Below are 26760 nucleotides of genomic sequence, written 5' to 3' on the forward strand. Positions count from 1 at the left end.
TGGATTACAGGTGTATGAGGGTATAGCTGTCCTTACTCCTCATGCCTGAGCATGGCCAAGAAGAGGCATGGACTATATGGTGGAAGAGCCTTTTGACAAAAGTAATGGTAAATACAAAGGCTTGACAGAGAAGGATTGCCTGTTGAGGAGGAGCAACCAGGTGAGAAAGAGGAGGAGGGGTAGGAGACACCTTGAAAAGTGGGAGGGAGAGGATGTAGATCCTACAGGGCCTACCTAGTGTTTGGGATTTGGGCTCAAGTCTCAGGAGATGTCACCACCTCCGTAGAAGTTTCCTGGCTGTCTCCCTTCTCTGTGTTCTCAAAGAACTTTGTATAGTAGCCCCCTCTTTTCCATGGGAGATATGTTGCAAAACTTCCAATAGGTGCCTGAAACAGCTACCAAACCCTGTATCTACTATGTTTTTTCCTATACTAACTAGTGGGTAGTGTATACAATGTTGATGATTCACATCCTGGGTGGGACAAAGCAGCACAGCATGAAATTTCATCAGGCTACTCAGAACAGGCATGCAATTCAAAAATTATTGTTTATTTCTGGATTTTTCCATTTGGTATTTTCAGACTGCAGTTGACTGTGAATAACTGAAACCTTGGAAAGCAAAACCGAGGATGAGGGGGGACTACTGTAATTATCTGTTTCTTTCACTAGACCATTGGTTTCCAAAGCATGGTCCAGGAACCCCATGGGGTCTCTGACACCATTTCAGGGTGTTTGTAAGGTCAGAGTTATTTTCATAGTGATACTGAGACATTATTTGCCTTTTTTGCTTTCATTTGCACAAAATTGTGTAGTGGAATTTTCCAGAGACTGTAATGATATGTGATATTGCAACAGATTGAATGAAGAAGCAGATATAAGAATCCAGGTGCTTCTGTTAATCTAGATATTTAAAAGATTTGCAAAAATGTGAAACCTTGCCATTCTTCTCACTAAATTTTGCTTTGGAAAATATAGTTATTTTTCATAAAATAGGTTATTTTTGTAAACATGTATGTTTATTTTGTTGTTTTTAAGTGAAATAACAAATATTACATTTTTAGTTAAAATATTTTTGTGATTTCCCATTTTAAGTTTCTGATACAGTAAATATTAATATATATAGTTCACATAAGCAAAAGTTCCTTGAGGTTCTGTGGTATTGTGATTTATGGTAAGAAATATATATTTTGTCTTCCTCCTTATTTCTGACAGAGCTCCTAAAACCCTTGGAGTTTCCTCAGTGATGAGAGTGGTGAAGTTGTCTTATGTTAATTAGATGATTCTGGAAAGCATGTGGGTAACTTAAGGATGAGGGCTGTTGCCAGAGGAACCAACTGTGATTAAAAAGTTGGAACTTTTAGTCCCATCTCCTAAGGGGAGGGGAAAGTGCCTGGAGGTTGAATCAGCCACTGATGGCCAGTGATTTAATCAGTCCTGCCTCTATGATGAAACCTTCATAAAATCCCCAAAGGACAAGATTCCAGGTTGGTGAACCAGAACACATCCAGATACCATCATGTTGAGCTCCAAACTCCACAGGGACAGAAGCTCCTGTGTTTGGGACCTAGCCCTGTATATCAGGCTTTGATTAATATCCTTTGTAATAAACCTGTAATGTAGTGGGTAAACTGGGTTTCTGAGTACTGTGAGCTGCTCTAGCAAATTAATCTAAGCCAAGGAAGGGTTCCTGGGAACCTCTGATTTATAGCCAGTCGGTCAAAAGCACAAATAACAACCTGGGCTTCTGATTGGCATCTGAAGTGAGGAGAGTCTTGTGGGACTGAGCCCTTAACCTGTGAAATCTGATACTGCCTTTAAGTAGGTAGTGTCAGAATTGAGCTAAATTGTAGGACACCTAACTAGTAGCAGAGAATTGCTTGGTGTGGGGGGAAAAAACTCATACATTGCAATTAGTACCAATCAGAATCATAGGCTCTCAGTAATTTTTAAGAGTATAAAAGTATTTTGAGACCAAAAAGTTTGAGAACCACTGTACTATAACAGTAATTCTCAAGTTTTATTATGTAAAAGAATTAACCTGGGTACTTTTAATTTTAGTTAATTTTTAATTTTAAACTGAGAACTTTTTAAAAAATACATTTACTCAGGCTTTACCCCACTAAGATTCTCATTCTGTAAGTGTGGGGCAGGATCTAAGAATTTGTATGTTTTACAAAGCCTTTGCACAATTCTATTATACATGTTCCTCTCATCATACTTTTAGAAGCTTTGAGCTTCTGGAAGTGCAAAACAGTTTTCTCCATGTTTGTACCATTAGTATACTGCAGTAGGTGCTCAGCATTGTTTGTTGAATGATTAGATGGGAGTTGAGGATAGAGTTGAGATCCAGGTGACATCCACAAGATGTTTTCTTGGTTGGAACGGAGAATTTAAGTTGGGGTTACTAGCAGTGACTCAGTTTATGTCAAAAAAGGAGACAGACTTTTCAATTGTTTTTAATTCTAACAGAAGGATCACTCTAATATTTTATATTATTAGTGAATAAAGTATTTCACATATATTTCCCCATAGCTGAGACCCCTGTAAGTACTGAAACTATTTTTAAAAGATACCTTTATGGAAAAATTTCCCCAAATATTACTTGGCTCATCAAATTACACTGCACTTTTCCATGATCAGTTTTTTCGTCCATAGCTGAAATGAATATTGCTACTAACTTTTAAAAATAGGTGGCCAGGGACTTTCCTAGTAGTCCAGTAGACAAGACTCCATACTTCTAATGCAGGGGGCCTGGTTTGTTCCCTGGTCAAAGAACTAGATACCACATGCATGCTGCAACTAAGAGTGCACATGCTGCAACTGTGAGCCTGCGTGCCTCGACAAAGTATTCTGCATGCCGCAACGAAGATCCCACAGTCCGCAACTAAGACCTGGCACAGCCTAAATAAATAAGTAAATATGGGTAACTATATAAAAATTTTAGGATTATTTGTTCTAGTTCTGTGAAAAATGTCATGGGTCATTTGATAACGGTCACATTAAGTCTGTAGCTTGCTTTGGGTAGTATGCCATTTTAACAGTATTAATTCTTCCAGTCCAACAGCGTGGAATATCTTTCCATTTCTTTGAACCATCTTTAATTTCCTTTATCAGTGTTTTATAGTTCTCAGTATTTAAGTCTTTCACCTCTTTCGTCAGGTTTATTTCTAGGTATTTTATTTTTTTATGTGATTTTAAAGGGTTTGTTTGTTTGTTTTTACTTTCAAATTTATATGGGACCACAAAAGAGCCAGAATTGCCAAAGTTATCCTGAGAAAAAAGAACAAAGCTGGAGGCATAACCCTCCCAGACTTCAGTCAGTACTACAAAGCTACAGTAATCAAAACAGTGTGTTATTGGCACAAAAAACAGACATATGGATCAGTGGAACAAAATAGAGAGCCCAGAAATTAACTCACTACTTACAGTCAATTAATCTTTGACAAAGGAAACAAGAATATACAATGGAGAAAAGATGGTCCTCTTCAGCAAGTGGTTTTGGGAAAGCTGGACAGCCACTTGTAAATCAATGAAATTAGAACACTCCCTCACACCATACACAAAATAAACTCAAAATGGCTTGATTTAAATATAAGACATGACACCATCAGACTCCTAGAAGAGAACATAGGCAAAACATTCTCTGAAATAAATTGTAGCAATACTTTCTTAGATCAGTGTCTCAAGGCAAAAGAAATAAAAGCAAAAAGAATCAAATGGGACCTAATCAAACTTACAAGCTTTTGCACAGCGAAGGAAGTCAAGAACAAAATGAAAAGATAACTTACAAACTAGGAGAAAATCTTTGCAAAGGATGCGACCGACAAGGGCTTAATTTCCAAAATATACATACAGCTCAATGTCAAAAAACCAAGCTGGGACTTCCCTGGCAGTCCAGTGGTTAAGACTCCGTGCTTCCAATGCAAGGGACGTGGGTTCAGTCCCTGGCTGGGGAACTGAGATCCCACATGCTGCAGCCATGCAGACCGAAACAAACACAAATGAGCAAAAAAACCAAGCCAGTCAAAAAAATGGGCATAAGACCTAAATAGACATTTCTCCAAAGAAGACATACAGATGGGCAACAGGCACAGTTATTAGAGAAATGCAAATCAATGAGGTACAACCTCACATCGGTCAGAATGGCTATCATCAAAACGTCTGCAAATAATAAATGCTGGAGAGGGTATGGAGAAAAGAACCCTCTTACACTGTTGGTGGGATGTAAATTGGTGCAGTCACTGGAGAACAGTATGGAGGTCCCTTAAAAGACTAAAAATAGAGTTACCATATGATCCAGCAACCCCACTCCTGCATATATCTGGAAAAGACAAAAACTCTAACTTGAAAAGATACATGCACCCCAACGTTCATAGCAGCATTATTTACAATAGCCAAGGCATGGAAGCAATTTGTGTCCATTGACAGAGGAATGGATAAAGAAGATGTGTATATATGTATGTATGTGTGTGTATAGACACACACACACACACACACACACACACACACAATGGAATATTACTCAGCCATAGAAAAGAATGAAATTATACCATTTACAGCAGCATGGATGGATCTAGAGATTAACATACTAAGTGAAGTAAGTCAGACAGAGATAGACAGATATAACATGATATCACTTGTATGTAGAATCTAAAAAAATGATACAAATGAACTTATTTAAAAACGGAAACAATCTCACTGACAGAAAACAAATTTATGCTTATCAGAGGGGAAAGGAGGGAGGGATAAATTAGGGGTTTGGGATTAACAGATATAAACTACTATATATAAAATAGATGAATACTAAGGACCTACTGTATAGCACAGGGAAGTATATTCAATATCTTGTAATAATCTATAATGGGAAAGAATCTGAAAAAGAAAAAATATATATGTGTGTGTGTATATGAAATTGAATCACTTTGCTGTACACCTGAAACTGACACAACATATAAATCAACTGTACTTCAGTTAAAAAAAAAAGGAACCATAGAGTTAAAAATAAAGATGGAAGATTAAAGATGTGCTAAGAGGAGTGGATCCAAATATGTTGCCCCGACAATATTTTCTTTATTTGGGTCTTAGTTATACAGAATTAAGTTAACCTTAATCCATGGTTTATGCTACACATCTTGGTTCATGCACAGCTCTCATTTGTTGTATGTGTTTATTTTTAAATAATATTAATAATACAAACCCATCATCCAACACAAGAATTGAAATAGTGATAAATAACATATCTAATTTTATGCTCCTCCCCCTGCCTGAGCTAATTATTTTGGGGTTTTTTTTTTAAAGCTCTTTATTGGAATATAATTGCTTTACACTCTTGTACCAGTTTTTGAGGTACACCAAAGTGAATCAGCTGTATTTATACATATATCCCCATATCCCCTCCCTCCCACAACTGCCTCCCTCCCTCCCTACCCTGCCCCTCTAAGGCATCACCTGTCATATAGTTGATCTCCCTTTGTTATACAGCAACTTCCCACTAGTTATGTATTTTACAGTTGGTAGTGTATATGTGTCTATGCTGCTCTCTCACTTCATCCCAGCTACCCCTTCACTGCTCCCCTCTCCCCCAATCCCATGTCCTCAAGTCCATTCTCTACATCTGCATCTTTATTCTTGCCCTGTCACTGGGTTCATCAGTACCATTTTTTCAGATTCCATATATATGAGTTAGCATACAGTATTTGTTTTTCTCTTTCTGGCTTACTTCTCTCTGTATGACAGTCTCTAGGTCTATCCACCTCGTTACATATAGCTCCATTTCATTCCTTTTTATGGCTGAGTAATATTCCATTGTATGTATGTGCCACATCTTCTTTATCCATTTATCTGTTGATGGGCACTTAGGTTGCTTCCATGTCCTGGGTATTGTAAATAGTGCTGCAGTGAACATTACGGTACATGTTTCTTTTTGGATTATGGTTTTCTCTGGGTATATGCCCGGTATTGGGATTACTGGATCATATGGTAGTTCCATTTTTAGTTTTTTCAGGAACCTACAAACTGTTTTCCGTAGTGGCTGTACCAACTTACATTCCCACCAACAGTGTAGGAGATTTCCCTTTTCTCCACACCCTTTCCAACATTTGTTGTTTCTAGATTTTTTGATGATGGCCATTCTGACTGGTGTGAGGTGATATCTCATTGTGGCTTTGACTTGCATTTCTCTAATGATTAGCGATGTTGAGCATCTTTTCATGTTTGTTGGCCATCTGCATGTCTTCTTTGGAGAAATGTCTATTTAGGTCTTCCGTCCATTTGTGGATTGGGTTATTTGCTTTTTTGGCATTAAGCTGCATGAGCTGCTTGTATATTTTGGAGATTAATCCTTTGTCAGTTGCTTCGTTGGCAAGTATTTTCTCCCATTCTGAGGGTTGTCTTCTTGTGTATGGTTTCTTTCGCTGTGCAAAAGCTTTTGTTTCATTAGGTCCCGTTTGTTTATTTTTGATTTTATTTCTATTCTAGGAGGTGGGTCAAAAAGGATCTTGCTTTGGAGGTAATTGTTTTTAATCTTGTTTTTATTATTACCTTGCTTTTTTATTTTATATAACTATTATTTGTATATTACTAAAGTGTATATTGTTTAGTAATTTTTTAGTTTGTAAGAAATGTTTTCTGGGACTTACTGTTTTTTACTCAGCATTATGTTGATATGATTCATCCATGTTTTTACATTTAGATACAGTATGTTTGTTTTGACTGTTTTGTAATTTTCCGTTTTGTGATAATACCACAGTTTATCCATTCTTCTATTGATGGGCATTTGGATTGTTCAGTTACTGTGTTTCTATGTACATTCTTCACATTTTTACTAATGATGCATGAGAATTTTTCTTGGGTATTTATCCAGAAATGGAATTGTTGGGTCATAAGTTATGTGAATGTTCTACTTTATAATTTATAAGATAGCAACAAACTGTTTTCCAAAGGGATAGTACCATTTTACATTCTCAGCTGCATTGTACAAGAGTTCCTTTCATTGATCCACATCCTCTCTAAAGCTTGGTAGACATCTTAATTTTACTCTAATAAAACTGCTTTTTACTTTTCATTTTGTAAAATAATTAAATTATTTCAATTACATGTTTATATAAGCATCCCCACAGATAAGGAGCCTTAAAGGGGGTGTGAGGCTCCAGTCCCACAACCACATACTTAATCACCTCCTTCCTCCTTGTGTAAAATAATGTGCATCCCTCAGGCAAGCCAGGGTTTTATTGGTGGGAAGGGGCGTTCCTTGGGAAGGGCATCCCTATCCATTTCCAGGTTTGTGCCTTCAGTGTTGGAGGTTTGGGAGCTGAGAGAGTAGGTCTGCAGATAGCAGTCTGTATAGTGGGTCCTGAAAACCATTTTGGTTCTGGGTTGATCAGGAGCTGAGGCCAAAGAAGGTCAACAATATTACTTTTTAAATGATTCTGTTCCATGTTACTGGTACTGGCTCAAAAACAGAAATATAGATCAGTGGAACAGGATAGAAAGCCCAGAGATAAACCCACGTACCTATGGTCACCTAATCTATGACAAAGGAGGCAAGAATATACAATGGAGAAAAGACAGTCTCATCAATAAGTAGTGCTGGGAAAACTGGACATCATTATGTAAAAGAATGAAATTAGAACACACCCTAATACCATGCACAAAAATAAACTAAGAATGGATTACAGACCTAAATGTAAGGCTGGGTACTATAAAACTTTTAGTGGAAAACATACGGAGAACACTCTCTGACATAAATTGCAGCAAGATCTTTTTTGATCTGCCTCCTAGAATAGTGAAAATAAAACAAAAATAAACAAGTGGGGACTTCCATGGTGGTGCAGTGGCTAAGAATCCTCCTTACAATGCAGGGGACGTGGATTTGATCCCTGGTTGGAGAACTAAGATTCCACATGCTGCGAGCAACTAAACCTGTGCACTTTAGAGCCCACACGTCACAAGTAGAGAGCCTGTGTGCTGCAGTGACTGAGTTTGCACACCACAACTAGAGAGAAGCCTGCATGCTGCGACAAAGATCCCATGTGCTGCAACTAAGACCTGATGCAGCCAAAATAAGTAAATAATAAATGTTTAAAAAAATAAACAAATGGGACCTAATTAAATTTAATGGCTTTTGCACAGGAAAGGAAACCATAAACAAAATGAAAGCCCGCAGAATGAGAAAAAATATTTGCAAAAGAAGCAACCAACAAGGGATTAATCTCCAAAATATACAAGGAGCTCATGCAGCTCAATATCAAAAAAAAACATATAACCCAATCAAAATATGTGTAGAACATCTAAATAGACATTTTTCCGAAGAAGATATACAGATGGCCAAAGAGCACGTTGAAAAAATGCTCAACATGACTAATTATTAGAGAAATGCAATCAAAACTGCAGTGAGGTATCACCTTACACCAGTCAGAATGGCCATCATCAAAAATCTACAAACAATAAATGCTGGAGAGGGTGGTGAAAAGGGAACCCTCCTACACTGTTGGTGGGAATGCCAACTGGTACAGCCACTATGGAGAAGAGTATGTGCCGAGACCAGCTCGGCGACTCGAGGTGAGTGACGGGTGCCGCAAGCTTGAAGAAGACACAGACACAGACTGAAGAGAAAAGTGGGACCGGGGGGCTCAAGACCTCTCGGATCAAGAGCCCCGCTGACTCATCCCAGGCTGCTTTTATTGAGTTCGTGGGCTAACATTCTCAGGTTACACTCATAAACAGTCAAAGGCCTCACATGATTGAGGCAATTATCTTTGTTTACTTCCTGGGTCCGAGTTGAGCAGGTGTGGATTTGAGCTGGGGGTGGAGAGCAAAACAGCCCTGGGGGCAGGAGACCTCTCTCAGATATTAGGGGTCTGTGCCCCACCCGTGTTGGCCCCTCTGCGACTGTGCCTGTCTTAGGTTGTTCCTCCCTTGAGGAATCTTACCCGTCTCTGGCTAACCAGTCATCCTCCAGGGCCAAACACGGTGATATAAGGAAGGCTCTATGTACCACCCCTGTTGGCCCCTCTGCGGCTGTGCCTGTCTTAGGTTGTTCCTCCTCTGAGGAATCTTACCCGTCTTTGGCTAACCAGCCATCCCTCAGGACCAAACAGGGTGATATTAGTCTCCACGCCCTGCACCCTCAGCTCCTCCACTGCTCAAGAATCCCATCGCTCGGCCCACATCAAAAAGGTTCCCGAATGTCTTCCCACAAGTATGGAGGTACCTTAAAAAAGTGAAAATAGAACTACCATATGATCCAGCAATCCTACTCCTGGGCATATATTCGGAGAAAACCATAATTCAAAAAGATACATGCATCTCAGTGTTCATTGCAGCACTATTCACAATAGCCAGGACATGGAAGCAACCTAAATGTCCATCAACAGAGGAATGGATAAAGAAGATGTGGTACATATATACAATGGAATATTACTTAGCTATAAAAAAAGAACAGAATGCCATTTGCAGCAACATGAATGGACCTAGAGATTGTCATACTGAGTGAAGTCAGACACAGGAAGACAAATATATGATATTGCTTATATGTGGAATCTTAAAAAAAGGGGGGTGCAAATGAACTTATTTACAAAACAGAAGTAAAGTCACAGATATAGGAAACTTACAGTTACCAGGGGGTAAGGGGAGGGAGGGATAAATTGGGAGATTGGGATTCACATATACACACAACTATATGTAAAATAGATAACTAATAAGAACCTGCTGTATAGTAAAGGGAACTCTACTCAATACTCTGTAAGGGCCTGTAGGGGAAAAGAATCTTAAAAAGAGTGGATATATGTATTTGTATAACAGATTCACTTTGTTGTACACCTGATATTAGCACAACATTGTAAATCAGTTATACCCCAATTAAATAAACAAACAAAAAACCACAATGGACAGTACTAGAATCTAATATCCACAAAGGCATATTTTTTTAAAATTTTATTTATTTATTTATTTATTGGCTGTGTTGGGTCTTCATTGCTCCATGCGGGCTCTCTCTAGTTGCGGCCAGTGGGGGCTACTCTTTGTTGTGATGTGCAGGCTCCTCATTGCCATGGCTTCTCTTGTTGTGGAGCATGGGCTCTAGGTGTGTGGGCTTCAGTAGTTGCGGCACATGGGCCCAATAGTTGTGGCTCACGGGCTCTAAAGCACAGGTTCAATAGTTGTGGCACACAGGCTTAGTTGCTCCATGGCATGTGGGATCTTCCTGGAGCAGGGATTGAACCCATGTCCCCTGCATTGGCAGGCGGATTCTTAACCACTGCGCCGCCTAGGAAACCCCCACAAAGGTGTATTAAAGAAACAATTTTTTTTCTCTAAAATCACCCCCATTTTAACCAAAGATAGCCAAATTAAGACTTATTTGCAAAATAAGTGTAAATTCAATAAACTTTTTCTGGTTATTTACATAAGTGCAGCAAGAATAGCAATTGATTATATAAACTCTTTTAAATCTGCTTTGCTAGAACTTTTTCAAAAGGAGTCTCAGATAGAGCTTTTAAATATTACTTCTCAAGGCCAGGAAGCCAAGCCAAGAGCTTGTCATAAGACACTCCTGTAATTTCTATAGACTTGGGTGAATTCCTCCCTTCTTGAGGTTCCCCCAAATCCCAAAGTTCCTGTACCTGCCAGTAAGTGACCTTCCTTAATCATCTGGTAAGGCTGCTATGAACCCTGTCAGCAAGATACCAAACTGTTTTTCCAGGGGGCTTAATTGGCTCCATAAAGTCAGTCTTACTTCCTTAAAGTTGTTTGGTCATACCTGAGTCTATGGACATTCTCAGATATGACATTCCAGCCAAATCCTTGGCAATGCAACCAATGTTTCCAGTTGTATCCTGTTATAAATAGTGCCAATTCCTTTTGAATTTATGCAGATAACTATACTGTCATGAAAATTAGAATATTCACTAAGAGTTTCCAAATTCTGAAAGGATCAGATGGGGAGAGATAAATAAATGATTCAGTTCTGCTTACAAAGATACAATTTACCAAATTGCTGTAAGTCACAGTGAGCTTAAGAGGAAAGGTTTCCTTATATCTGGAAAACAAAACATTAGACAACCAGCATGAGAAATCATAGAAATTATGATTATCCTTATTAGTTCATTTAGTCTCCTGTAGTTAATTGTTGTTGATCTTCATCTTAGGTTAGCAGCTTTAAGAATCAGTCAGTTTTCTGTTAAAGTTTTAGGTATTGTTACCCAGTTCCATGTTATATAGATCCTAAAGTTATTGAAAACCTGCATTCTAGAATACTTGTCAGGTTCTTTTCTGTGAACTTCCTTGAAGATGAAGCATTTTTGTAGGACCATTTTTGTAAAGCATCAGAGTACAATAATAAGTGTAAATGACAAATGATTTAAATGTGTGTTATTACAGATTTGATAAGAGGTCATTATAATGGAATTGACAGGGAGGTTTGGTTATTTCTGTGACATTCAACATTTTAGGATAATAAATAGAATTATGACTGATAACATAATACCAAGACATCAGATTCATAAGAATTTCTTATTTCAGAAGCACTTATGTTAATAACATAGATGTACACAAATGTAATCTAAGAAGGTTTTAGCATCATTAATTTGACAATGCTTATCATGTAATTTTACATACCAAATAAGCCTGATTAATATAGCATCTCTCTTTTTATAAGGAGAGAGAGCAAATCCTTTGAGATGTTTTAGGGGCCATCTGAAAAATCCAAAAGTTAGCAAGAGGTTAAAAGGACTTTAGTATTTAGTTTTGGGAAGTTTGTCAAAAATATTAAAAGGTTTGGACACTTGATGAAGTAAGATCACAGATCGTTATGAAACAATACTTAATTATATATTTGACCAAAGGGATGATACAGGATTTCAGAGGCAAATACAAAAGATTACACAGTTGAAAGCAAAATTTAGCTCTTTTAACATTAATAGGACTCAGTTTTCCTAAAGTGATCACAGACCTGATCAATACAAAATTAAACACGAAATCTTGGCTTTCTAGGCAGATTACTTAAAAGGAAAAATATTTTCATAATCTATTATCAGGAGCTGACTAATAGTCCAAAAAAACTGTCCTTTTTTTTTTTAAAGAAAACAAAACTTTTATTTAGAAAGGCTGAAATGATTACATGCTAATTTGAACAGGTAGGTTGTATAAGAAAATTCCATTTTTGATTATTCTCCAAGAATTGAATTCCATTCTGTATGCTCTGTTCTTTCTTCAGGCCTCTTAACTTCAGACTGGAGTTTAGCAGAAGCATGGCTTACTCCTTTCCGCTGCAAAAGAATGATTGGGAACCAAGTCTCTCAACCATCCCCAAAGGAAAAGCACATCTATATAGGCTATGTAGGTCTCAACACAGACATTTTATAGAAGCCACCAGCTAGTCCAAAAAGCTTCCTTTTGGCTATGAAGCCTACTCAACTTCCCACTGTTGTCACCTTTCTCTCCGAGGCAAACTCACAGCCCAGAAAATACCTTTCAGTCATAGTGATCAGACTAGGGAGGTATTGAACTCATCACTGGTAAAACTTTGCCCTTTTAACAGATGAAAAAAATTAAGTTGCAGTTTTAAGTAAGGACACTGTTGATATTTAAGCTTAATTTCATAACCCTTATAATAAAATTCATTGTTTTAGCCATCTTGACCATCTCTCTCTCTCTCAAACAAAAACACATCTCTATATCTCATACTCTCTTGGGCCAAAAACACATCCTAGTTTTTTTGCATACAGTTGTTTCTCCTAGTATTTCCAGTAGGCTTAATTACATACATTAACTAGAATTCTTAATCCTTAGAAAACTTAATTTCTAATGAGAACTAAGAATAAGCAATTATGAATTATAAAACCAGCATTAGATTGTCAACTTTATGAATACATTTCATAATTTCTAGAAGCATGTACCCTTTTAAATATTAGTCTTTCATTGTGGCAGAAGACATGTTTGCTGTCACACCCAATTTTTTCTTCAGTTTTTCTGTATAAGTCCAAAAGTAAACATATGTTCAGTAATTAATTTTTCTGTTTTGTCTTATTTGGAAATGATCTAGATATTCACTGAATTTAACTTAACCATTATTTAACTTAATTTAGCAAAACTCTTAAGAGAGTAAGTTACCAAAGAGATTTGGGAAACTCCTTAATCCTAAAAAATCATTACTAAAAAGGTCACCTAAATCTCTTACCTTATTTACATTTATTTAATTTGTTTGTTCTTAACAATCATGTTTAGGTTACCTACAAAAATTTCATCAGACCTTAGGCAGTGTCAGTCATCATACTAAGTTATTTTTCTGGTTGGCAAGTTTTATAACAGTGAACTTATTTGACTTTAAGCAAACTTACTTAATGCTGATAACTCTAAACAGACGTTTGTATTAGTAAACCAATGACCTTAAGCTAGCTCTTATTTACCAAAAATTATCATAGATCACAGGAACTTGAAAAAACATGAGTTTTTGATACGCTTCTGAGATTTAGAAATACTTAATTTGTAAAAGCTTGATTTTATGCCAATTAAATAATACTCTTTTACAAATGAATTTTAGCAATACCATTCAGAGGTTAAAAAAAAAGTACTCTGTCCATAACGTATATAGATAGACATATAATAAACATACAGACAGAAACAGAGATTTTATGAAAAAAATTTTTTTGCCATGAATCAGGTATGACAGTACAAAACTCACTAGTCATAAATAACAGTTGGAATAAGTTAAGTTTATCTGCTCAAATGGCTAAAGGTTTTTTTTTAAACTAATATTTGTGGAGAAGGCACTTAAGATTTGTATTTGTCCTTGAATTAGATTTTGGGTGAGGGTGTTTCTGTAGCACTTTGTGTTTTTTAAAAGCCTCTTTTTCTGTTTTTCCCTTTCATTCTTAGGTATTGGAGATCTGGATAAGAGTTCTCAGAGAGGTTCAAGCCTTTTTAGTTAATAGGGGAGGTTTGGGGATGGGTGCAACTTGAATGGAACTCTAGAGCAGCATTTCCAGTTTTACCAAGATTTGTTCTCAAAAGAATTCGGTCGCACCTTAAATGACATCATATGTTGATCCTCCTGTCCAACTACATTATTCTCAGTTGGTTTATTCCCTCTGGGTACATAGTTTTATTTTAACTTAGGGGAGAAGGCCTAAAGATTTCTATCAGTCTCTGAATATCAACTATGGGTGCAGGTTCAGTCAGACCAGTGACCTCCCATCTTATTTTCTGCTCATGTTATTTATCCACTAATCTCAGGAAGGTAGTCCATTTACAGAAACTTTTGAGGATCCTCTCTGCTTTAAGACATGTTTTTGAACTATGGTCCTTAGTTTAGCCTTTGGAAATATATCTAAAGAGGATCACCTGTAGTCTCAAGTGGTTTCATTTTAAAAGGTAACTGTTTAATAGTCTCTTCAGAGTGGAAAGGCAATTCAGATAGAAGATTAGTGAAACATGAGTACTCAGGAAAAGAAGAATAGAGGGGAGCTCTAGGAATCACATTAGTCTCAGTGTTCTCCTGTTTTAGGTCGTTCCCATGTCTTTGTTTTAGAAGCCTTTTACAACAGATCTTTCAGTGAAGCTATTTTGGGATTTGGAAGTCTTTTTGAGGGTCCTGCATACCAATTAAATAGGCATCCCAGTCTGTTAGATTTGGACGCCTTTGCTTTTAAGTGCACTTTCAATTTATTTTTTATTGAACTATAGTTGACTTACCATGTTGTGTTGGTTTCAAGTGTACAGCAGAGTAATCCAGTTCTATATATATATATATTCTTTTTCAGGTTCTTTTCCATTATAGGTTATTACAAGATATTAAATATAGTTTCCTGTGCTATACAGTAAACCCTTGTTGTTTGTCTATTTTATATATAATGGTGTGTGTCTGTTAATCCCATACTCATAGTTTATTCCCCTCCCCTTTTCTCTTTGGTAATTGTAAGTTTGTTTTCTATGTCTGTGAGTCTGTTTCTGTTTTGTAAATAAGTTCATTTGTATTATTTTTTAGATTCCACATATAAGTGATATATAATGTTTGTCTCTCTCTGTCTATTTCACTTAGTGTGATAATCTCTAGGTCCATCCATGTTGCTGCATGTCAGTTGCATCACTTGCAAATATTTTTTCCCAATCTGTAGGTTAAGTGCACTTAAAAAAAAAAAATAATTATTATTATTATTTTGGCTGCATTTGGTCTTCATTGCTAAGCATGGGCTTTCTCTAGTTGTGGTGATTGGGGAGGTTACTCTTCCCTTGTGGTGCTCAGGCTTCTCATTGTGGTGGCTTCTCTTGTTGTGGAGCACTGGCTCTAGGTGCACAGGCTTCAGTAGTTGCAGCATGTGGGCCCCAGAGCACGTGGGCTTCAGTAGTTGTGGCTCATGGGCTCAGTAGTTGTGGCGCATGGACTCTGTGGCATATGTGATATTCCCAGTCCAGGGGTCGAACCTGTGTCCCCTGCATTGGCAGGTGGATTTTTAACCACTGTGCCACCAGGGAAGTCCCTGAGTGCACTCTTTGAATCATCTTATCCAATTGGCACATTCCTTATAATGGCCATTGTAATTCTAGTTTGTAATTCCCCTGAGTGCTGGCAGCAGTTTGGTTGGATCCTAGCCACAAAATGGAGTTCAACCCACATTACTGTCTGGCCATATTTTGGAGTCCGCAGCCTGATGGTTACCAAGCCAAGTTCTCAGAACACAAGACAAGCTTAGTAAGATGTTGGCCTTTAGAAAAAGATATATATACAGCTTCCAGAACTGCAGTTCTTAGATATGAAATAGCAGGTGAGCCAGAAGGTGGTACATTTAACTTTTCAGATTCTCAGAAGGGGGAATTTATGTTGGATGTGGAGTTTAATTTCTATTCTTTTGTTAAGGGAGTACCTAAGGCTAGCTGTTATACTTCTTTGTATCCACTTACCTTTGTCTTTCAGTAAGGCAATTGTTTAGGATAAGAGCTCTCTCTAAAAGAAATTGTTTTTTCTTTCAAATATAGTGAATTTGATCTCAATAATGACTCAAACCAAAAGCCTTCTTATTATGGCTTAACCAGTGACAAGAGAGGTGTCCCATAACAGAGTGCAAAAAGATGCAGCCCTTATTATAAGATTCAGAAAGTTCACTTCCAAAGTAAAAAGTAAAGTCCTTCATTGAAAGGCACAAAGATTGAGATTTCAGAGGCCCCCTTTAGACTGGGACAAACTCCTTTGAGATTTTCCACAAAGAGATTTTCCAAACCCTAGTCTATTCAACTGGACACCAAGTGCACCCCAGTAGGCTCACCTTCTGGATGGCAGAGACCAGAGAGAATATTTTCACTAGTCACAAAGCCAAGCTCTTAAGACATAGAACAAGAAAACAGTGACCATTTCTGGGGGGAAAAGGATCAACAAAACCCATGAATGCTCATACCAAATAACCAAGGTCACTAAGCCAAACCGTAAATATTTTTCCTGCTAATCTAAATTTAGAAAGGGAAAAAACAAGACTCTCACCACCATTCTGCTTCCACCAGACTCTGCAGGTAGAGATCTGGGTGTCTGACATGGTAAGAATTCTTACCTTTTGCTGGCTGTTGTCAGAGGTCCCAGAATCTTCCTACTTCAGCAGCTTGGGAGTGAGCAGTGCCCAACCAGTGAGGTCTCCTGGCTGGCTCACCAAAAGTGTTGGGAAGGAAAATTTTTCCTCTATTCTTCAAAGGTTTTTAGACTGGTCTAATAATCAAATTGACATGACACAGATTAGTAGGAGGAAATAAAATTAAATTTTGTACATGCAGGAAACCCACATACATGAGAGGTTCAAAAACAGAAGGGTAAAATGAGGTACAGTTGTCACTCAGAATCCACAGGGGATTAGTTCTAGGACTTACTGCAGATACCAAAATCCTTGAATGTTCAAGTCTCAGTCGACCCTCTGTATCTGCAGATTTCTCATCTGTGGATTCTGCCAACCAAGGGTCATAAACATAGTACATAATCTAAAGTTATTTGAAGCTGTGGAGGTGGAACTGGTGGATACAGGTATATTTAATTGAAGAAAATCCATGTATAAGTGATTTGTGGTTCAAACCTGGGTTGCTCAGGGGTCAACTGTATATATGCTATTCTGAGCTAAGGAGTGGAAAAGGGCCTGAGGCATCAAAAGGGGAAGACCAATAAGAAGAGCAGATGTTTGGTAATTAGATGTTTGCCCTGCCATACAGGTGGGTCACTAAGTAAAATTTATTTCTGTTAATAATTCTGATTCTGGGAAAGACCCCCAATTTAAATTCTTCCTGGTAGAATAAGGGAGGGGTACAAGTTTCTGTTGAGTCCACAGGGTCTCTTTTGCCTTTTAGTGCAAAATAATCCATATGCCAAGGTGACACATTTTGGGGAGGCTTGTTCTGAACCCCTCCAACAGGATGAGTGAAAGTGTCCAAGTATGTTTAGTTTTTATAGGAGAGTACTTTGCACATTGTTGAAAATAACAAGATGAAGAACAGATGAGGCATACAGGTATGCTAAACAATTGAAATTAATTTCACTTCTGACTATAGTCCTAAAGGAGAAAATTTTTTCAAGTATAAATGTTAAATTCAAAACTTTAAAGGAGAATACAAATCTAAACTTTGTTTCAAATACTATTGCCAAAGAATCTATCTGGGCAAAGAGACTAAGAATAAGCAGAATAGACTTTAAAAGACCAATAACACCTTGCTAGCACGTTGCTAATAAGGACTAATAAGTACTTAAACTGATGAAAGTGATTCAGACAACAACATATTAACCCCCTACTGTGCCCTGTTTTTAGCTGTTAATAGACATTAGCCTTTTAAAGAAAGACTAACACTTTTATGTTCATTTTCTAAGCTTTTGATACATTAGTGGACTGTGATAGCCATTTGCTATATAGTGATTCTTATAGCTCAGTGCATTTTCCAGAATACTCTTGAGAAATGCTAACTGCTCTGAAAGTTTAGATTCCATGTAGTCTTTAAGAATTCCTAATGTAATAAGAAATGATTTTACATGTTGAATACTATAACCAAAATTTTTTGTAAAAGTTATGTGGGAGGAATAAATGCTGATATACTTTTTGCTGACAAAGAGAATATATATATATAGTAAAAGTGATCATTCTAAGATTTTTTTTAACATAGTAAGGCCAGATTTTTTCCAGAAAATTTCCAGTAGTAGTATAGTAGTAGAGTGTAGTAGTATAGTATTAGTATTATATCTATAAAATGATAAGTATTATAAATAATTGGTTATTTTCCTGAAATAAATCTTATTCTTAAAGATTTGGCCTATAAGTATATGTATTTATGTATGAGGAGGAAGGATTTTAAAAATAATTTCCTTTAAAATATAAGTAAATTTTAATGCTGACTCCCTATAAGTTAGAATAATAACTTAAATTTTATTTAGGTGCATTGCTTTTAATAGTACTTCTTTAGAGAAGAGATTAATAAATGGTTCTTGGATGGTTTATGTTTCATGCTTCATAGTAATTCCAGATACAAAGCTAATACAGATTTCACTTGGTTTTCAAAACAATTTTATCTTGAAGAAGCTGATTGCATGATATTAGTAAATGTTGAAGAATGTATTGACTGGATTGAATAATGTGGTGATGTATGTAATTTGAATAAATTAAGACTTTACCAGAAATCGAGGGCTCTAATAATTCTTTAAAGTGAAAACAAAAGCATAGTACCTAATTTGTGGTCTAGATGGTACATTTTTTTGTGACCACAGGAATGAATGATATATACACACAGTGCATTTCTATTATTTCTCATACCTGTTTAAAACTGAGAAAAAAATGAAATATTTATGAGAGTTTGCTTTTTACAGTTTGTGGATTTATTATTTATTATGACCAAGTTAATATCTGAAAGTAGGTTTAGGTATAGGAGTTAAGTTTATTACTGAAGGTTGTACTGGGGCATAGCTTTTTTGTTAGGAATAGTTGTTTGTTGTTGTTGTTGTTGTTGTTGTTGTTAAGGTCAGGTGCGTATCATTATACCAATCAATCGTCCCTTCTCCTGGAATAGATGTTTTCTATAAAAGTAAAATAAGGTAAATTCTTTTTTTCTGTCTTATTTTTGAAACATATTCTCCAATTTAATGTCCCACTTGGCTGAAATTTTTTTTCATAAATTAGAAATATTGAAACAGGTCTTGAGTGGCAAGTTTGAGATGTTTCTGAAGGCTGAAATTCTCTGTTCAGAACCAAATGGACAAAACCATTCACTCTTCACGTGCAGGTTTTACTACCTTTCAAACAGGAGTAGCTGGTAAATTTGAAGACATCAACAACCAATTACTTCCCCAGCAGCAAGCATATAGAAGCTTATCTTTCTTGCAGTTTTAAGTGGCTCCCACAGCCCTTGAAAGTCCCTTTCTTCTCATGGGAAAAATATTTTCCAGTAAACGGATTTGAGCAATTTTGGTGAGAGAGGGTGTGAGACTGGAACCACTCTGTCAGATACTAATACCATTGCTAATCTGGACTACCATAAATTTCCCCAATCCTGAGGATTTCTTCATTAGATTTATTTCAGTAGCTATTTATTGAATGTGTACTGTGTGCAAGGCACTGTGCTAAATATTGGCCACTGTTCACCAGAACTTTTTTATTCAATTTTTGCCAAAATCAGCCTCTCATACCATCACCAGTTTTTACTTGAATGAGCATTCATAAGTGCTGTTTAACACATAACACATGATATATCCTAGTTTCACATCCCATGATATCATATATTCAGGTTTATACTCATTGTGAAAATTCAGACTGGTGTATTCCTTATTTGATGAATAAAATTGTGAAATTAGTGATACTTCACTTAGGATACAGTGTCACTACCCTTAGATAAACTAAGTTTGTGACCTAAATTAATTTCATTTTAGTAGCAAGGACAGTGTTTTGAAATAAAAATAAGTATTATAGTATTGGTGTGAGTTAGAAATAAATATCATACAGAATACTGCCTTAAACCCAATGAGTGATGAGAAAAATGCTGAAGAGGGAAAGGCAGTCATATATCAGTTTTAAAATTAACTTGCTGAATACTAATGTTTGTGAAGAAAGTGCAGTGAGCCCCATTTTACAGATGAAGAAATTGAGTTTAAATTATTTTCCCAAAGATAAACAGGAATTGGTAGAGTCAGGATGAGAACACCTGTTGAGTAACACCAGTGCATTGACTATACCTTTTTTAAAAAATTAATTAATTAATTAATTTATTTATTTTATTGGCCTTGTTGGGTATTTTTTTGCTGTGCATGGGCTTTCTTTAGTTGCGGTGAGTGGGGGCTACTCTTCGTTGTGGTGCACGGGCTTCTCATTGCCGTGGCTTCTCTTGTTGCAGAGCACGGCCTCTAGGCGTGTGGGCTTCAGTAGTTGCAGCACATGGGCTCAGTAGTTGTGGCGCATGAGCTTAGTTGCTCCCGGGCATGTGGGATCTTCCTGGAGCAGGGATCAAACCCGTGTCCCCTGCATTGGCAGGCGGATTCTTAACCACTGCACCACCTAGGAAACCCTGACTATACCTTTTTTTAAACTTTGATGAGTTTATAAAAGTGATGAGACTGTGTGAGGTCATTGGATATAGAAAGATGAATATCAGCTTCTGTTTCCTAGGAGCACATGGTGTCAGAGAAAGACAAGAGGTCACATGAATAAGGTCAGAATGCTTCATGAACCCAGATGAGGTTATGACAAACCGCCTCTAGGACATTGTTTCAACCTTAACACTTCTGACATTTTGGTCTGGGTAATTCTTTATTGGGGACTGGGTGACACCCTTTATATTGTAGGGTGTTTAGCAGAAAGCCTGGCCTCTACCCACTAGATGTCAGTAGCTCACCTTCCCTCTCCACCCCTCCCCCAAACACAAAGGCACACACACTTGTGACAACCAAAATTGTCTCCAGACATTGTCAAATGCTCCACTGGTAGGTATGGAATAAAATTGTCCTTGTTGAGGACCACTACTGTAGGGTTAGAGGCTTATCACAAGTGACATTTGAGTGGACTCTTATAGAAGTCACATTCTAGATAGAACTATATGTGTAAGAGCATGAAGGTGTGAATCAGTATATTACATTTGTGATGACTGGCGCATCTAAGGTATGTAGGTACTGAAGGGATAGTAAGAGAATGGTTGATAAAATAATTTAGGATACAGTTGTGTATGTCATACTAAGAAGTCTACATTTGTAGGTGAGTGACAGTCTGACTGATCCACACAGTATTTAATTGCCTCTTTGCTTCTCTGGGTCTTTCTACTAGAGTGTATGTTCTTTGAGGGCAGAGACCATATCCCTTTTTCACCATTATATCCCTAGTTCCTATCACAACCTTATAAAGTAGGAAGGACAAAAATAGGGAATTTATACATGTGAAAACTCTCAGAAGATGTGGTGGCCATGAGAATGGAACTGGAAGACTTCCAAATTCAAGGAGTGTAATTAACCAAGGGCCCCAGCTAGTGGACTGTGAGATCTGTTACTGCATTTTTCCTAAATCCTCGCTTCCCATGAGCTGATCAGAGCCAGTGGCAGACAGGCTTTTTCCCTGGGGGACATGGGATTCCCATAACAGCCAGCTTTGGCCTGAGAACTCCCCAATGGCCTTGCCAAACCTTCCTAACACTGTTTGGCAGTTTAGGCTGCCTCCTCCTAACCTTTTCTCACTCTTTCCTTCATTCAGGCTCAGACTTGCATCGTAGTCTGGTGACTCTCCCAGCCTTCTCCAGCTCGCTTCCCATTTTCTCTCTCATGGGTATTTGCACTGACAGAATCATCACAAAATCCATCTTAGTGTCTGCTTCTCCAAGGACCTGGCTAACACAGAAATTAAGTGACTTTCAAAGTGTACACAGATATTAAGTGGCAAAATAGTTTCTACAATCTAGGGTTTAGGTCTTTTAGTCCATACCTGTGTTACATACTATCCTTTAATAAGGCAATAACTTTTTTCCTAGCCAGTCTTTTGAGTCTAATGGTGTGATTAAATACCTTAATTCTGTAGTTGATTATCAGATCTTTAAGAATTCTGATAGTTATTCCAGATCTCAGACCCCAATTAGTTTTCTGGCTACTGTTTGTCGTGTTGCAAGAAAATGGCATTGAAGTGGAGGAAAATACAGTAGACAGTTTATCTTTTGTTGAGAAATGTGTTCTGAGATCTTTTCAAATTCCCCACATTTGCGAACACAGAAATTTTCTTGGATTCCTTTACTTACTGTTATCACTGCCAAGAGCAACTGACTTTCTTTTCTGGCTCTTTTTCCTCAAAGAAACAAAATGGGGTTTTGTTTGTGGTTAGTTCATTTACTAGAGCTCTATCACACACACAGACAAAAGAACAGAACAGCTACGTTGAGACTGAATTCTGGACAGTTGTCAGACTCATTCACCGTACTGGTGACTTGTTTCTCATACCACAAGCTCATAACCATAACTATTCCAGCAAAATTAAAATTATATTACATGAACATTTTGGGGTGTTTACTGAGAGTTAAGTCCTCAAATGTTAAGTCCGCAGATGTCTTCTGTATTTTCTTGGAGACCAGTGACATATAGGGAAAAAAATCATTAAGGACCTTTTACAAAAATAATTCAGTTTTTTTCTTTTCTTTAAAATATAAAATGTTGACATTACCTGATTTTTGTTTAAAGATATTAGTAACATGAAACAGTGTTTACTAGGTAGAATAAATATTAAAATTTTTCTATACTTTAATTTTATGACCAGTAAGTTTGGGAGAAGAGAGGGATCTGTGAGAGACATGTAGATGGAAGAGACATAAAATATGAGAAAGATGGGGAATAAGGGGTAGAAAGAAGGAGTAAATATTTGCTTTGGGCGCTGGGCCTCAGGTAACATTTCACTTATTCTACCCATGAAGGGACTAAGCTCCTTGAAGGTGACAAAACATGCTTTATTCTCTTTGCAGTCTCCAGAATCCAGGATGGTGCCTTGAACTTAGTAGTTATTCGAGAAGTGTTTGATTCATAGCTGAATGACAGGCTGATGAAATCAGTGCTCTGTTCTTCAAGTAGTCTAATCCTTAATTGTTAGAGTCCTCTGATTGGGATAACTAGAGTGACCTCTCAGGGTAGAAAGTATCCCCTGACCTGTATCAGCAGCAGCCTAAGGAGTCAATGAAGTTTAGCCAAGAGCTAAATCCAGATTTAGGCTAAAATTTCCCTATTCTTTGTTTTGGGGGTTGGTAAATGTATCAATTACTTAATATAAAATCTCCCTTCAGCCCTTTTCTAATATGCAGTTTCCTCTGACTAGAACATTCCCCAAAATACTGCTTTGAATAATACTTACTTAGTCCTCAATTTTTAGGTCTCTTCTTAATCATTACTTCTTTCCTGAAGTCTTCCCTGGCTAATGGCAGAATCACATGCTCTTTGTATGTGTCCCAAGCGCCATCAAATCTACAGTTTTACATGCTTCTGCACCCTTACTTTCCTCATTACTTCCTCTTAGAATCAAAGGTCTGAACCTCTTATTGAAAGCCCTCATTCTGTCTGTGTACTGAATCCCATCCTCGTGCTATGTGTACTTGTCTCTTCTCTTTTTTTAATCTCTTTACCAGTTTAATCCCAACAATATTCAAACATGCTGAAGTCACTAATATCTTAAAGAATCAACAGCAAAAAAACCTTTATCTCATTTCCTTCCCTAGGAGCCAAACTTGTCAAGAGTTCATTAGCAGTGAAACAAAGGTCACTCATAATATCTAACAGTCTTTGTCGTGACTTACTAGCAGCCATTGACAGAATTACTTTCCCTTCCTTGAAAAGCTTTCTATCTTGTTTTCTTTCTTTGGCTACAGTGATACTGCAATATGTGGTTTCCCTTCTCCCTCTTTGCTCCTCTGCAGTCTTATTTTTGTTTTTTTCTTCCTTTGTTATTTATGTAACAGAAATTTATTGAGCCACTAATATATGACAGATACTGTCTGTGTGATACAGTGCTAAATAAGACAGACTTAAAATTTCTCATCACAAGAAGAAAATCTTTGTAACTGTATGGCGACGGGCATTGTGGTGATCATTTTGCAGTATATATAAATGTTGAATCATTATGTTGTACACCCGAACTAATATAATGATGTTATGTGTCAATTATACATCAATCTTAGCAAAAGACAGATGTACTTCTTGCATTAGTGTAGCTTACCCTCTCTCAGATATTCTCTGGGGCTCTACCTGGGGCTTTTTTCCCTTTTCACTTTATTAACACTCTGATGAGCAGCCTCTTTCACTCCTATGACCCCAGTTACATCATTATGTTCCTGATTCCCTCATGTATATCTTCCTTTTGAACTCCGGGTCTGGATACCACTGGACATTTACACTTTAATATCACATAGGCACCTCCAATATAACATGATCTAAAAGGTTCTAATTTTATATTTTTCTCTCTCCCACGTTCTTCCTCCTGGTCTCCTTATCTCAGGCACTGGCACTACCACACCACTATCTGCCCAGTTACCTTTGGCTTCTCCTGCTCCCTTATCTTCCCACATCTATCATTTACCATGGTTTAAATAATTGTCAGTTTCATCCACATCTCTTCATTCTCACAGCTACCACCCTTGACTAGACCACAACCATCTTTCGCCTGGATTATGGCCACACTCCCTTTATCTGCCTGGCCCTAGCCTTGCCTCTCCCTATTATATTGTCTATGTTGCAGTCATAGTGATTTTTTTTAATAGTGACCTTTTTAAAAGTAAATATGATTTATTAGGTCATTCACCTGATATGTCTGTCAAATACATTTAGGAAAAATCCAGATTCTTTAGTATGACCTTATAAGATTATGTTTTGGGCCCTTACTCTCTTCTTTATCTTTTGTTGTTCTTCTCCACACTCAATGAATCAGCCTTACTTAATTCTCAAACCAACTTTCCAAAGTCTCTCTCACTTTAGAATCTTTTGTGCTCTTCTTGGTGCCTAAAATGCTGCTGCCCTGCTTGCTACTCCTGCTGTATACCCTTTCCCTCTTCTTTGCTTTGCTAATTCTCCCTTATCCATTAAATCCTAACTTTGATATCAATTTCTTGAGTAAGCCTTCCCTAACAGCCCTCCCCCAGCTCCCATTTAAATTGGATCTGCTTTAACTGTACTACAAAGCTACAGTAGCAAAACAGTATGGTACTGGCATGAAAACAGAAATATAAATCAATGGAACAGGATAGAAAGCCCAGAGATAAACTCACACACATATGGCCACCTAATCTATGACAAAGGAGGCAAGAATATACAATAGAGAAAAGACAGTCTCTTCAATAAGTGGTGCTGGGAAAACTGGACAGCTACATGTAAAAGAATGAAATTAGAACACTCCCTAACACCATACACAAAAATAAACTCAGAATGGATTAAAGACCTAAAATGTAAGACTGGACACTATAAAACCCTCAGAGGAAAACATAGGCAGAACACTCTTTGATATAAATCGCAGCAAGATCTTTTTTGATCCACCTCCTACAATAATGAAAATAATAACAAAAATTAACAAATGGGACCTAATTAAACAGCAAAAGAAACCATAAACAAAATGAAATGAAAACTCTCAGAATGGGAGAAAATAATTGCAAATGAAGTAACAGACAAGGGATTAATCTCCAAAATATACAAGGAGTTCATGCAGCTCAATATCAAAAAAATAAAAAAACAAAAAACAAATAACCCAATCCAAAAATGGGTAGAAGATCTAAATAGACGTTTCTCCAAAGAAGACATACGGATGGCCATAAAGCACATGAAAAGATGACTAATTATTAGAGAAATGCAAATCAAAACTACAGTGATGTATCACCTCACAGCAGTCAGAATGGCCATCATCAAAAAATCTACAAACAGTAAATGCTGGAGAGGGTGTGGAGAAAAGGGAACCCTCCTATGCTGTTGGTGGGAATGCCAACTGGTACAGCCACTAATGGAGAACAGTATGGAGGTCCCTTAAAAAACTAAAAATAGAGCTACCATATGATCCAGCAATCCCACTACTGGGTGTATACCCAAAGAAAACCATAATTCAAAAAGATACATTCACCCCAGTGTTCATTGGAGCATTACTTACAATAGCGAGGACATGGAAGCAACCTAAATGTCCATCAACAGATGAATGGATAAAGAAGATGTGGCACATATATACAATGGAATATTACCCAGCCATGAAAAAGAACAAAATAATGCCATTTGCAGCAACATGGATGGACCTAGAGATTGTCACACTGAGTGCAGTAACTCAGACACAGAAAGACAAATATCATATGATATAGCTTATGTGTGGAATCTACAAAAGAAAGGGGGGATACAAATGAACCTATTTACAAAACAAGTAGAGTCACAGTTGTAGAAAACAAACTTATGGTTACAGGGGGATAAAGGGAGGGAGGATAAATTGGGAGATTGGAATTGACATATACCCACTACTATGTATAAAATAGATAACTAATAAGAACCTGCTGTACAGCACAGGGAACTCTACTCAATACTTTGTAATGGCCTATATGGGAAAAGAATCTCAAAAAAAAAAGCAAGCGTGTATATGTATAACTGATTCACTTTGCTGTACACCTGAAACTAACACGTTATAAATCAACTATACTCTGCTAAAAAAAAAAAGAAAAAGAAATCAACAATGAAAAAAATAAATTGGATGTGCTTTAAAAGACAAGATTATTCTCCCCCAAAAGGTGAATGTATTTTACTGAAGGGGTTGTGGTTATGGAGTACATTTTAGATTTTAATGTTAAATTCTT

At 37.1% G+C, this 26760-nt stretch overlaps 1 protein-coding gene and 1 non-coding gene across 2 annotated transcripts in view; one reads left to right on the forward strand and one right to left on the reverse strand.

The window, feature by feature from the left end:
• TBCA (tubulin folding cofactor A) overlaps positions 1–26760 on the forward strand; it is an 85929-nt gene that overhangs the window by 11218 nt on the left and 47951 nt on the right. The window lies entirely within an intron of this gene.
• LOC130842970 (small nucleolar RNA SNORD31) lies at positions 12449–12517 on the reverse strand. Its single transcript, XR_009050662.1, has one exon. It is a non-coding gene; the product is annotated as a small nucleolar RNA SNORD31 (small nucleolar RNA).

This window comes from Hippopotamus amphibius, chromosome 1, assembly GCF_030028045.1.
Source record: "Hippopotamus amphibius kiboko isolate mHipAmp2 chromosome 1, mHipAmp2.hap2, whole genome shotgun sequence".
Lineage (NCBI taxonomy): Eukaryota > Metazoa > Chordata > Mammalia > Artiodactyla > Hippopotamidae > Hippopotamus > Hippopotamus amphibius.